Source organism: Polypterus senegalus, chromosome 2 (genome assembly GCF_016835505.1).
Source record: "Polypterus senegalus isolate Bchr_013 chromosome 2, ASM1683550v1, whole genome shotgun sequence".
Taxonomy (NCBI): domain Eukaryota; kingdom Metazoa; phylum Chordata; class Cladistia; order Polypteriformes; family Polypteridae; genus Polypterus; species Polypterus senegalus.
In genome coordinates, this window is record NC_053155.1 from 212,164,565 (window position 1) to 212,175,447 (window position 10,883).

Below are 10,883 nucleotides of genomic sequence, written 5' to 3' on the forward strand. Positions count from 1 at the left end.
TTATCCAAGAACTGTGAGGTGTAGCTACATGTACTATTAGAACAACACCTCCAGGTTCAAAATTCTTTCTGGTGTAAGCGATTTTTGATGCTACGGGCAAATACTTTTTGGTCCATTTTCTGCAAAGTAAATCGGCCATGTATTGAACTTGTTGCCATTGTCTTTGTGTATACTGGTCAGTTTTAGAAAAAAGCTCAGGAGGAATGCTGGGCTAAGTTTTCAATAGTAATAGATTGCTTACAATAGTAATACAATGCTTACAACTCATTTGGGCCATGAGATATCTTTGCAAGGGGTCTGTTGTAAATGATAGACTCAATTTCATTTTCATCGTCAGTTGTTTCCTAGATAAGTATTGAGTTTAGAACTTTTTTATGCTTCTAATTTGTCATTCTGAGTCACCCTCAGGTTGATTAACTTCCAGCTAAAATACCTTTTTTATTCTTTTAAGTGCCACAGCATTGTTCGGTCCGGTTGCCTATTTATGATGTTAATAAGAAACTTGGGCCTGTATTCATATTTTGCTTTTGGTAAAGTGTTCTGTACTCAGTTCTCTTGATGCTTGATCAGCTGAATTTAAATCAGAAACATACTTCTATTGCAAAGACGGTTCTCTTTTCACTTCGATTCTGCTGGCAACAAAAATCTTGAATGTTTTTATTTGAAATACAACAGAAATGTATTATGTTAACTTTGAATGCCCCTTCATAATTCTAACAGATTGTTCTTGTACTTTGCATCATTAACCATATGAATACATTATATGAAGTAATTGATATTCTGTATAGGATCCCTCACATGTTAAGCTAAATGATGTATTGTATACAGTAGAATAAATACATTCAGAATATTCAGTGAAGTATCCAGCTGGAATGCATAAAAACTGGAAAGTACCTGTACTTGTGATGGATTTGTGAACATCTGGCTATGAGTCCCTATCAAATAGTGCTTTTACTGCATAACTCAAACAGCAGCAATCAAGCCTAATTAAATAAAGCAGGCTCTTATATAAAGCTTATAGTGAGAAAAAGGAGGCCAGGCTACAGCAGACTGACCTGGAATAAAACTAGTAAAGAAACTCCCGCCAGGTTTCAGAATGTTTTATTTCAAGAGTTGTATATTTGTATATTCTTTAAATTCCCTGCTTTAATGAGCAACAGCTGAACACATGAAAGTTATTACTATGTTTACCATATTTGTGTTATTCACATTTCAGAAACCATGTGGGGAACTGATAATGGGAACTTGAACAAATAGATTTAACATGTATAGTAAGGTATCTGAAAGGTCAGGCTTTTCAAGTGAGAAGACTGGAAAACACTTCCACTTTCAGTTGTTTGTTAATCTCATACAAATGCACACTTTGGAAATTATTGCTGTCGGTGTTCTTCCTTTGCTTTGTTCACTACATCAATGTTAGGAAGTTTCTGTATTTGTATCTCTTATGTGACTAAAAAGATTTTTCAATTAATTTATTATTTTTTCTTTGGCAGACATCTTTATTGTATGTCACTTTAAAATATATATACATATACAATACTTCATTGATTAAAAAGTATAAAGTTAGCAAACAACAGGAGCTAAACTGTAATTAATATTAAGGTTTTATTTAAACACTTAGGGTTTTTATCTTCAATTGTTTTAACTTACAGTATTTTTAAGTACTGAAAATGTCTGTGATTAAATAGTTAGATTAATTTATTAAATTAACTAGGGGGTTCCCCCTGCTCGCTTTGCTCGCCAGCCACTTCGCATCTCTGCTGCTCACGTTGTGAAGAGGGTGGCTGAGCACACCCGAAGGAGATGCAGTCACTCCTCTGAAACCCCCTCTTAAATGGTGATACAATGGAAAAAAATACAGTTTTTTAACCTCCTCTTTGCTTGATGAGCTGCTGGCTTGCTGCTGCTGCTGCTGCTGTGCTGTTTGATCTGCATCTCATGTGGCACTTCGAACATGTAAAAGCCTGTACAGCAGCTGTCCTACTGCTTGTGTTTTATTTCTGGCCCCAGGCGTGGTTAAATCTTTTGGCACAAAGTCCCATCTCGTAAGACATGAGTTCTTGATACTTTTTAGTTTATAATTTAAAAACAGAATAAGAATCTGAAAATCTAACAACATCACATTAAAGTTCAATAAATTCGGAAAAGAAGGATACCAAACACATATATGTAGATTTTAAAATAAGCCTGATTTAAAGCATGAACAAAAAGTGACTTTAAGAATGTCATCGTTGCACTTCCGTTGCACTTTTAGGCATAGGATTTTATATATAGAGAGCAGATTTGTATTCATAAGACTAAAAGAAAATTGGATAGTACAAAAGGGCCCTGCGGTGGGCTGGTGCCCTGCCCAGGGTTTGTTTCCTGCCTTGCGCCCTGTGTTGGCTAGGATTGGCTCCAGCAGAACCCTGTGACCCTGTAGTTAGGATTTAGCAGGTTGGATAATGGATGGATGGATGGATGGATAGTATAAAAAGGTTTCTTACTTTAACAGAATGAATGGCTAACAATAGACACTGGCTAAACACTTAAGCTAAACACTTTTCCTCATATTCACGCTTTATTTTGCTTGGCTAGAATAATACACTAGGTTCTCTTCTACTAAAAGAAACAATGTATTGCTGTTTTTTATAGTGATACTGATTAAATGTCAATTTTTAACTAATAACTGGTAATCTGTTTACCTGCCTACTGAAATATTTAATTTATTTAAAACAAAAACCTATATATGCTCTGAGTATAGTGTTAAGCTCATGTTTTCTAATGCTTGAAACATTCTCAGGGACTTTCATATGGGCAAAGTTGTCAAGATACCTAATGAAAGGAAATTGTATTAATTTTTTGCATATCTCAAGAGTAAAGTTTTGTAACAGTACAATGACTTTCATCGCTTGCTGAGTTTTCTTTAAATTTGCATTGGGTGCACATCTCCGGCATAAAGTGGGGAGCATAACATGAGTTTAATCAACTAATTCAGTATTGTAGAAGTAAATGAAAAAAATCAGAAAAAATAAAAAAACTGATTTTGAGTGATCAGAAAAACTACTAATAAAGATTATTTTAGACATGTCTTTGTATCAGACTGTTCCCTACCATTACCAGTATATGTTCACATTAAAACAATAATGACAAATAATTTTTTTCCTATACACTATATGCAGCACTGTTAGTAGTTAATTTCATAGCTTGTAATATAAACCCGATTTCAAGCTGCACTTTATTCTAAATGGAGAATGAGATCTACTTTTTGTATTGCATCATAATTTAACTTGACATCAGATCACACCTCAATGGAATGGCCACTTTCTGTTTCAGGGTTATTCCTTTGGGTCTATTAGTTCTCATAACAAAAAGCCTATACAGTTTAAACCTGTGGAATAATCCATAAACATAGAATGTGAGGACCTGCTATTACACTGTCTTAGCAATGGCAACAGGTCCAGGGTGTGAAGACAAAACATTTTAAACACACATTTAAATGTTTAAAACGATTTGATAAATGAATTATTAATTAGATAAAATGTAATCTCATGTGCTGTTCACCAGCTCTATAATATGTTCATATCTAGCCTGCCTAGGTTATATCTGAATTCTTCTTGTTAAACTGTTCATGTTTCCATTATTTCTATTACAGTGTAATTACCAAGAGATGTGCCTTAACTAGATTTACTGTTTCCAGAAGACTTTAACCTTACCTAATGTCTGCTATATTATTGTTTAAACTCTATTATGTTTAACTGTATATAAAGACTATATGATTTCCACAGACAGGCATTATCACTAGTTACTATAAGCATTTTCCTGTGACGATGTGGGATCTGGCTCCACACTCCCATTGCTGTTCGGGAGCCCTTCAACCCAACACCGTCGGTAATGTTACCGATTGAGCTAGTCAGTGAAGGCAATAAACATCTGAGCAAGGGGATGGTTGAAAGTGAAACAGTGCTTTTATTTAAAATCCAACAAAACAGTGTTCAATAAATAAAGTGCAGTGCTTTCATAATTCCATAAATAACCCCATAAAAGAAATGTGGAGGTTAAAACCATTAGAAAAACAATCCTTTTAAAACGAGGTTAAAACGATCAGGAAGCAGTCTTAAAAACAAACAATTGACAAACCCGGTGCCTTCATTTAAAACTAGCGTCCCTCTTGCTTCACCCATCAGGGCCCGGCAACAAGGGAGACACTCACTCTGCAGCTGACCTTCTTCCTACTACTGCTACTGCTGCTGTCAGTTGCCTCACCGGTCCTTGGCTCCGGTCGGCTCCTCCAGACAGCGACTTGGGAACCCCTTAACGGCCAAGGCTCTCACGTTAGGGACACCGCGTCCCAAGTCCCGACTCCCGCGGACAGTCCTGCACCTTCCCAGTCACTCCCGCCCTACAAAACAATCTTCTGCGGGGGTGACCACAACCACTTCTCCCGGGCGTTGGCCAAACGCGAGCGTTCGCTCGCCTGCTTCCTCCTGCACCGACTTGCTCGCCTGCTTCCTCCTTCCCCCTAACCTCCGTTCTCTTTCCTCCCCCTTTTTCTTTCCTTTCTGCTCCCACCCTCTCCCAACCGACTCGCACTTCTTTTTACATGGAGAAGGACCATCATGACAGCTGTAACCTATTAGCCACAGGAGCAATCACGGATGTGGGCAGTTCCTCACCTGTGCACTCGGTGAGAAACGCCCACACCCGAGCGTCCCGCGGCTCGCCATGGCCCAATGCCCTCTCGCTATGCCCGCCGCGAGAGCGGAGATTATTTATTTAAAAATGAATGGTCTTTGCTCAGTGAGCTGTGGACCCGCTATACCACATTTCCTCAAGACTGTTCCTAAATTTAAGAATATAAACTAATTACACCAAGAATTCGTTCAGGACTAATATTTTTGCCTATAATACCATTTTATGTATTTCTAGTTCTATTATGAAAATAAAAATGACAACAGTCATTTATAAAACTTGCAACATGTTGTTTGCAAGCATACAGGTACAGTATATGATTTATTGTATAACAATGAAAACAGAAGGTTATCACCAGACATTCAACATATATAATTTTATGAACAGCAAAAAGAGGTTCTTATGGGTTCTATAACAGATTTTTTTTTAACATATTTGCACATTTTTTGTTCAGTTGTTATCTCTACACTAAATTGGTTTATTGCCAATTATTAATTCAGTTCACATTTAAATAATATCAGTTTCTTCAAAGCAATTAAATCACCACTTTAGCTGCACTTCAGCTTCTGTACCAGTTTAAAACAAAATAGGAAACAAATGACTATACAGCTTTACAACATATAAAAATAATCTTTTATTTATTCTGTACTTCCAAGGCATTTTCTGAGATAAACTAATTTTTTTTGCAACTGTTCGATATTCCAACTCTGTAACCTTTTATTAGCTTGTGCCTTTTTAAGCTGACAATGCAGGCGCCTGATAATTGCTTCTGATCTCCTGTTTAGCATCTGCAAAAAAACAGAATTGTTTCTATTACTTTGAGCATTTTCTCTTCACATTCACACAGTATATTTATCACAACTGCACTTAGCTAAGAAAAGAAAAACATGACGGTGGCACCAAAACTCTAGGCTTCACACTAGAATAAGTATGTTACATATTTTAAAATATTCCGGAAAATAAATATTTGATATTGATCACAACAGAAAATCAAATACACTTTTCTTCACCTGTTCAATTAAAATGTGAAATATACAGTTACATTTTAATAAGCTATATATCCATCCATTAACCAACCTGCTATATCCTAACTACAAGGTCACAGGGGTCCGCTGGAGCCAATCCCAGCCAACATAGGGTGCAAGGAAGAAAACAAACCCCAGGCGGGGCACCAGCCCACTGCAGGGCACACACACTACGGACAATTTAGGATCACCAAAGCTGCATGTCTTTCGACTGTGGGAGGAAACCCACGCAGACACAGGGAGAACACGCAAACTCCACGCTGGGAGGACATGGGAAGCGAACCCGGGTCTCCTAACTGTGAGGCAGCAGCGCTACCCACTGTGCCACCGTGCCACCCTAAGCTATATACCGCATAATAAAACATTTTTTCTTCATAGAATGGTTCAAGTAAGTTCATAAATAGGTGTATGAGATTATATCACTGCGGTGACGATGCTTTGCTCTTCACAGAGTAAATGGATGCATGACATGTGACATCATCCAGAGCAACAGTATAAAGGTCGGTATTACCATTTCTGGAGGATCCTACATTAGATTTCTTGTGTAGGCGTGTGTTGTTTTATTTAAAATTTTCTACTCATGGTTACAAGCTAGGGTGGCGCAGCGGGTAGTGCTGCTGCTTCACAGTTAGGAGACCCGGGTTCGCTTCCCAGGTCCTCCCTGCATAGAGTTTGCATGTTCTTCCCGTGTCTGCATGGGTTTCCTCCCGCAGTCCAAAGATATGCAGATTAGGTGCATTGGCGATTCTAAATTGTCCCTAGTGGGTGTGTGTGCCCTGCCCAGGTTTTGTTTCCTGCCTTGCGCCCTGTGTTGGCTGGGATTGACTCCAGCAGACCCCTCGTGACCCTGTAGTTAGGATATAGCAGGTTGGATAATGGATGTATTAGATCAAAAGGTCATATATGGCAGCTATTAAAAATATTTGTACAGTTGCAGAAATTACCCACAAAAATAATTTAATACTGTGGATATTATTTTTAAATATTTTGATTCAACAGTCATCCACTTCTTAAAAAGCTTTTCAATATCAGTGTCAGAGGGAGCTGTTGCTTACCCCAACAACCCTGGTGTCAGTGTGCCACAGAGTACTCGCAAGTATATCCCCACACTCACTCATATTTAGTGTTTTAGAGTTGCATTCTTAATTAAAGACCCTCGCTTTGTTTTTTGACTTTGGCTTTCATTCTATATTGTGATCCTTTTCTTCAATTGTGCCTGATGACTTGCCATTTTTGTCCTGGTAGAATAAACAGGAGGGGTGAAGTACTTGCTTTTTGCTCCAGATCATAGTTTCATTGAAAAATGTTTGTAATTAGTAATGTCGAAAATTGCTATTACAATCGAAAAGTGCATATTTGAAGCTCTGTGGATTTCTTTATGACATTACTTTCTATTATTCCTAAAGTTATGCAAATAAGAGAAATATTATAAATCATGCTGATGCTTTTATTTTATTTTGGGAGATTCAATACAACTAATTGTGTTGTATTGAATACACAATATAATATATTAACTAGTTGTATATATTCTGAAAAAAAATGTCTCTCCTTAACTTAGAAATAATGTAAAAAGTGTTTACAAAACTTCTTATCTTAGAAATAATATAACATTTGTTTTCAATAAAATCTTCTTTGTATTGGTAAACCCAAATTGTTAAATCCCAAAAAAGAATCCTCCTTTTTTAATAGTTCAAAACTGTAAAACTGTATTATTTTTTGACATCCGCTTATATTTTTTTGCTGTTGGTCTTAATAGTATTCATCATTCAAGTTCTTTTTGGATGTGTTTTATTGTAATATGACAATAAAATTAACATTAAAATAATATTATCTTGGCAAAGATACTGTTAAATTTTGCAAAATATTGTGCTATAGTATATCTACACAATATAATTCTCATGCAAAATGTAAATTCTGAAAAAAATGCTTCTAAGTTTGATATATGGGATATATATACTGTATACAGTATGAAGTGCATTTAAGTTATTATCAGTTAAATCAGTATCAGAAAACGTCCATAATTGGGGCTGACTTTAAAAGATTATGTGTATATTTTATTACATTTGTAATGTTAATTGCATTATGAAGCACTTTGTGCTATTGATTACTCTGAAAAGAATAACAGAATAAGGAGAGTGGTAATTCTCAAACAAGTTTTTGTTTACTTCTTCACGTTATTCCATAAATATTACAATGTATTATTTTTCTTGTAAGATATTTGCACCTTTTCTGGAATAGTGCACCCACTTTAAAAAGGTGGAAGCAGATAGTAATTTTGCCAATTAAAATCAAAGTCAAGTCAACTACTGGCATTTATATGTTAAATGACGTTTTCTCCTACTGAATCACATCAATGTGGCCCCTGAATCACTACTTCCCAGCCATATCTCAGTTTATGTGTTTATTTAGTAGCCATTTATATAGAAAGCAACCTACAAATCACAGTGGAATAGTACATTTGTTTATACTTGTAACAGCAGCAAGTCAAGCGATATCTTAAGGTCACATGGTATATCAGAACTGGGGACTGAGACACCATCCTTTTTACTTTTCTGTACAATTCCTTAGCTACCAAGTCACATAACACAAAGTTATATCCCAACCAAGAACCAACATTATGTTTCCTGTGTGACACATATGGATACTACTCACAATAACAATGATTTGTACATGCTGAAACCTACTCTCAAATTGAGAGGCACAAATGATGAGTGAGATTGGAGCCCCAAAGTACTCTGTTGCCATCCACAACTTGTATAATAGACAAGGAATTTGGCAACTTACTAGCACAACAGTATTCTGGCATTAGAAGATGAAGTGGCTAAAAATTAGAAATGTATTGTAAATACTGGCAAAAAATAATGATAAAAAAATCAAATGGCACTATGGAGGTACCTGTTATAACATGAAAGCAAGGTCATCAGATAAAACAGAACCAAAAAGTTGCACAATTATTTTGTGTGAATGGAATGGTGGAAAGCAGCAGTATTTTTCTTCCCTAGCAGAAAATTAGTAATGACAATAGTGCATTTGGGGCAACAAAAAATAAGAATAAACTGATTAAAATGAAAAGCAAGAGTGGTCCTTTTATACACTGACAAATGTTAAAAGCGATAGGTGTCTTCTTATACCTGTATAATGGCAAAGACAGATGTTTTGGGGCAGAGCTTTGCAAGAAATGTTGAAGGTGAATGAATCGTGAAATGCAAATAGGCAGTCAATGTGGTGATTTTAAATCCAACGAGCACTATCTGCTACTTTTCCTAAAACAAAAGTGTAAACAACTGTAATGCTTACTAGTCTGTAAGTCACCATGAATAAAAGCATCAACCATCAAATATGAAATAATAATAATGAAACAGCTGCATGTAAGAAGAAATTCGTTAAAAAATGCTACTGACATTGAGACAAGCACAAATTACTTTTTAGAGAGAGGAATTCATAGATCAAGGGTACAAAAATGTAAAGACGCTACCTAAAGAAAATTGTGTAGCACTTAGTTTGGCAGTTATGTTTAAAAGCTTCAAAGGAAAAAAAGTTACAAAAAATATTATCTACAGCTATTGAGGTATCAGACGAATGAGTTATGTATGAAGAGTGGGAACAGATGCCTAAAGTTTGTGGTAGAATAAAAGCACCACAAGAATAGAATAGTGAGGAGAAGAGGTTACTAAAGAGGTGTAAAAAAGAAAAACATAATTAAGGATGGTTAAAAGGCTAGTTTCTAGGAAGGAGGAGAAATATCTGTGAATGTAAGAGAAGTCAAGAAACAAATGGTTTAAACTGCTTTCAACAGTTAAAAAACTCACACAAAACTACATAAAGTGCAGAAAGGGAATTTTGTTAGCAAACGATCTTGACTTAAACCAGATAATGATGTTAAACTGACTGTTACTGTACTTACATTGTTACCACAATTTTTTGTTACACAAGACAGGACATTACACAATTATTCTAGGATATACTGTATATGAATCTATTTTAGTCTTATATTTTCTAGTTACTGAAAATATTTCCACCCATGGCAAACTGAGAAAGAAACAAATTATTACAGTACTTTACCTCAATTTCTTTCTTTAATTGCAGTTGAATTTCCCCTTCTTTTATCAGCTGTGAATTCAAATCACTGATGGCACCATTTGCATCGTCAATTTTTGTATTTAAATTAAAAAGCTCTTCCTGGAAATAATTGACATTTTTAAAAGAATCAAGCTATTAATTTGCATATAGCAAATATAGAGTTTAAATTAGTGTATTTACCAGCTAACTTTTAACACGTGGCAATAAACAGCAATGATTTTAAATAATACAATAACTATTAAGAAGAACAATGAGAAGCAGATATGCAGTTTCATTTTGAATATTTAACAAGAGTTTTCCTACTGCATGCAACTTTTTCAAAAAAGTCTTGGGTGAGTACAGAGCCTACTGCTTTAGATGCAACAAAAAAATTATTCCTATACAGACAACCTGCCCATTGCAGGAGACACACACTGACACTCTTTTACAGAGTGTCAATTTAAAGACACCAATCAACCAGCATGTCTCTGAAGTAAAAAAAAAAGTAAAGCACATTTGAATATGGAACCAGGAAATAATCCTAGGACCACACAGATGATTAATGGCTATCTGTTTATTACCAAAATCAACTGTGATGGCTAAAGCTTTCAGCATTTGTTCTAGTAGAACTACAATCAATCCTTGATGAGGATGCCAGACTAAAAATATTCCTTATTTTAAAATAACCTATGTTAAAAAGGTTGCCATAACTTCTGCTAAAAAGATATTAAATCATGAAATACAGTTACTTTTCTCAAGTTTTATGAAAGGAACATCTATAAATATTTTCCATGAACGTGATGACCCACACTAACTAACTTTAGTTAATCAGCACCGCCAAAGAGTATATACAGTACTAAGCCAAGTCAAGGAAAGGCTACATCTGACTAGTAGCAGTGGCATTACTGTGTGTAGTTAGCCTTGAAAAATTCTAAATACAGTCTTGCATTTTTTAATATTATATTTGCTTATTTACAAGGTCTAGAGCACTTTTCACTTATTTTGGTCACTTTCTGTACACAACTTTTGGAACATCTGTTTCAAAATGGATCCTAATTGATATTTACTCCTTATCTGTAAGTCACTTTGGATAAAAGCATCTGCTAAATTAATAAATGTAAACTACAC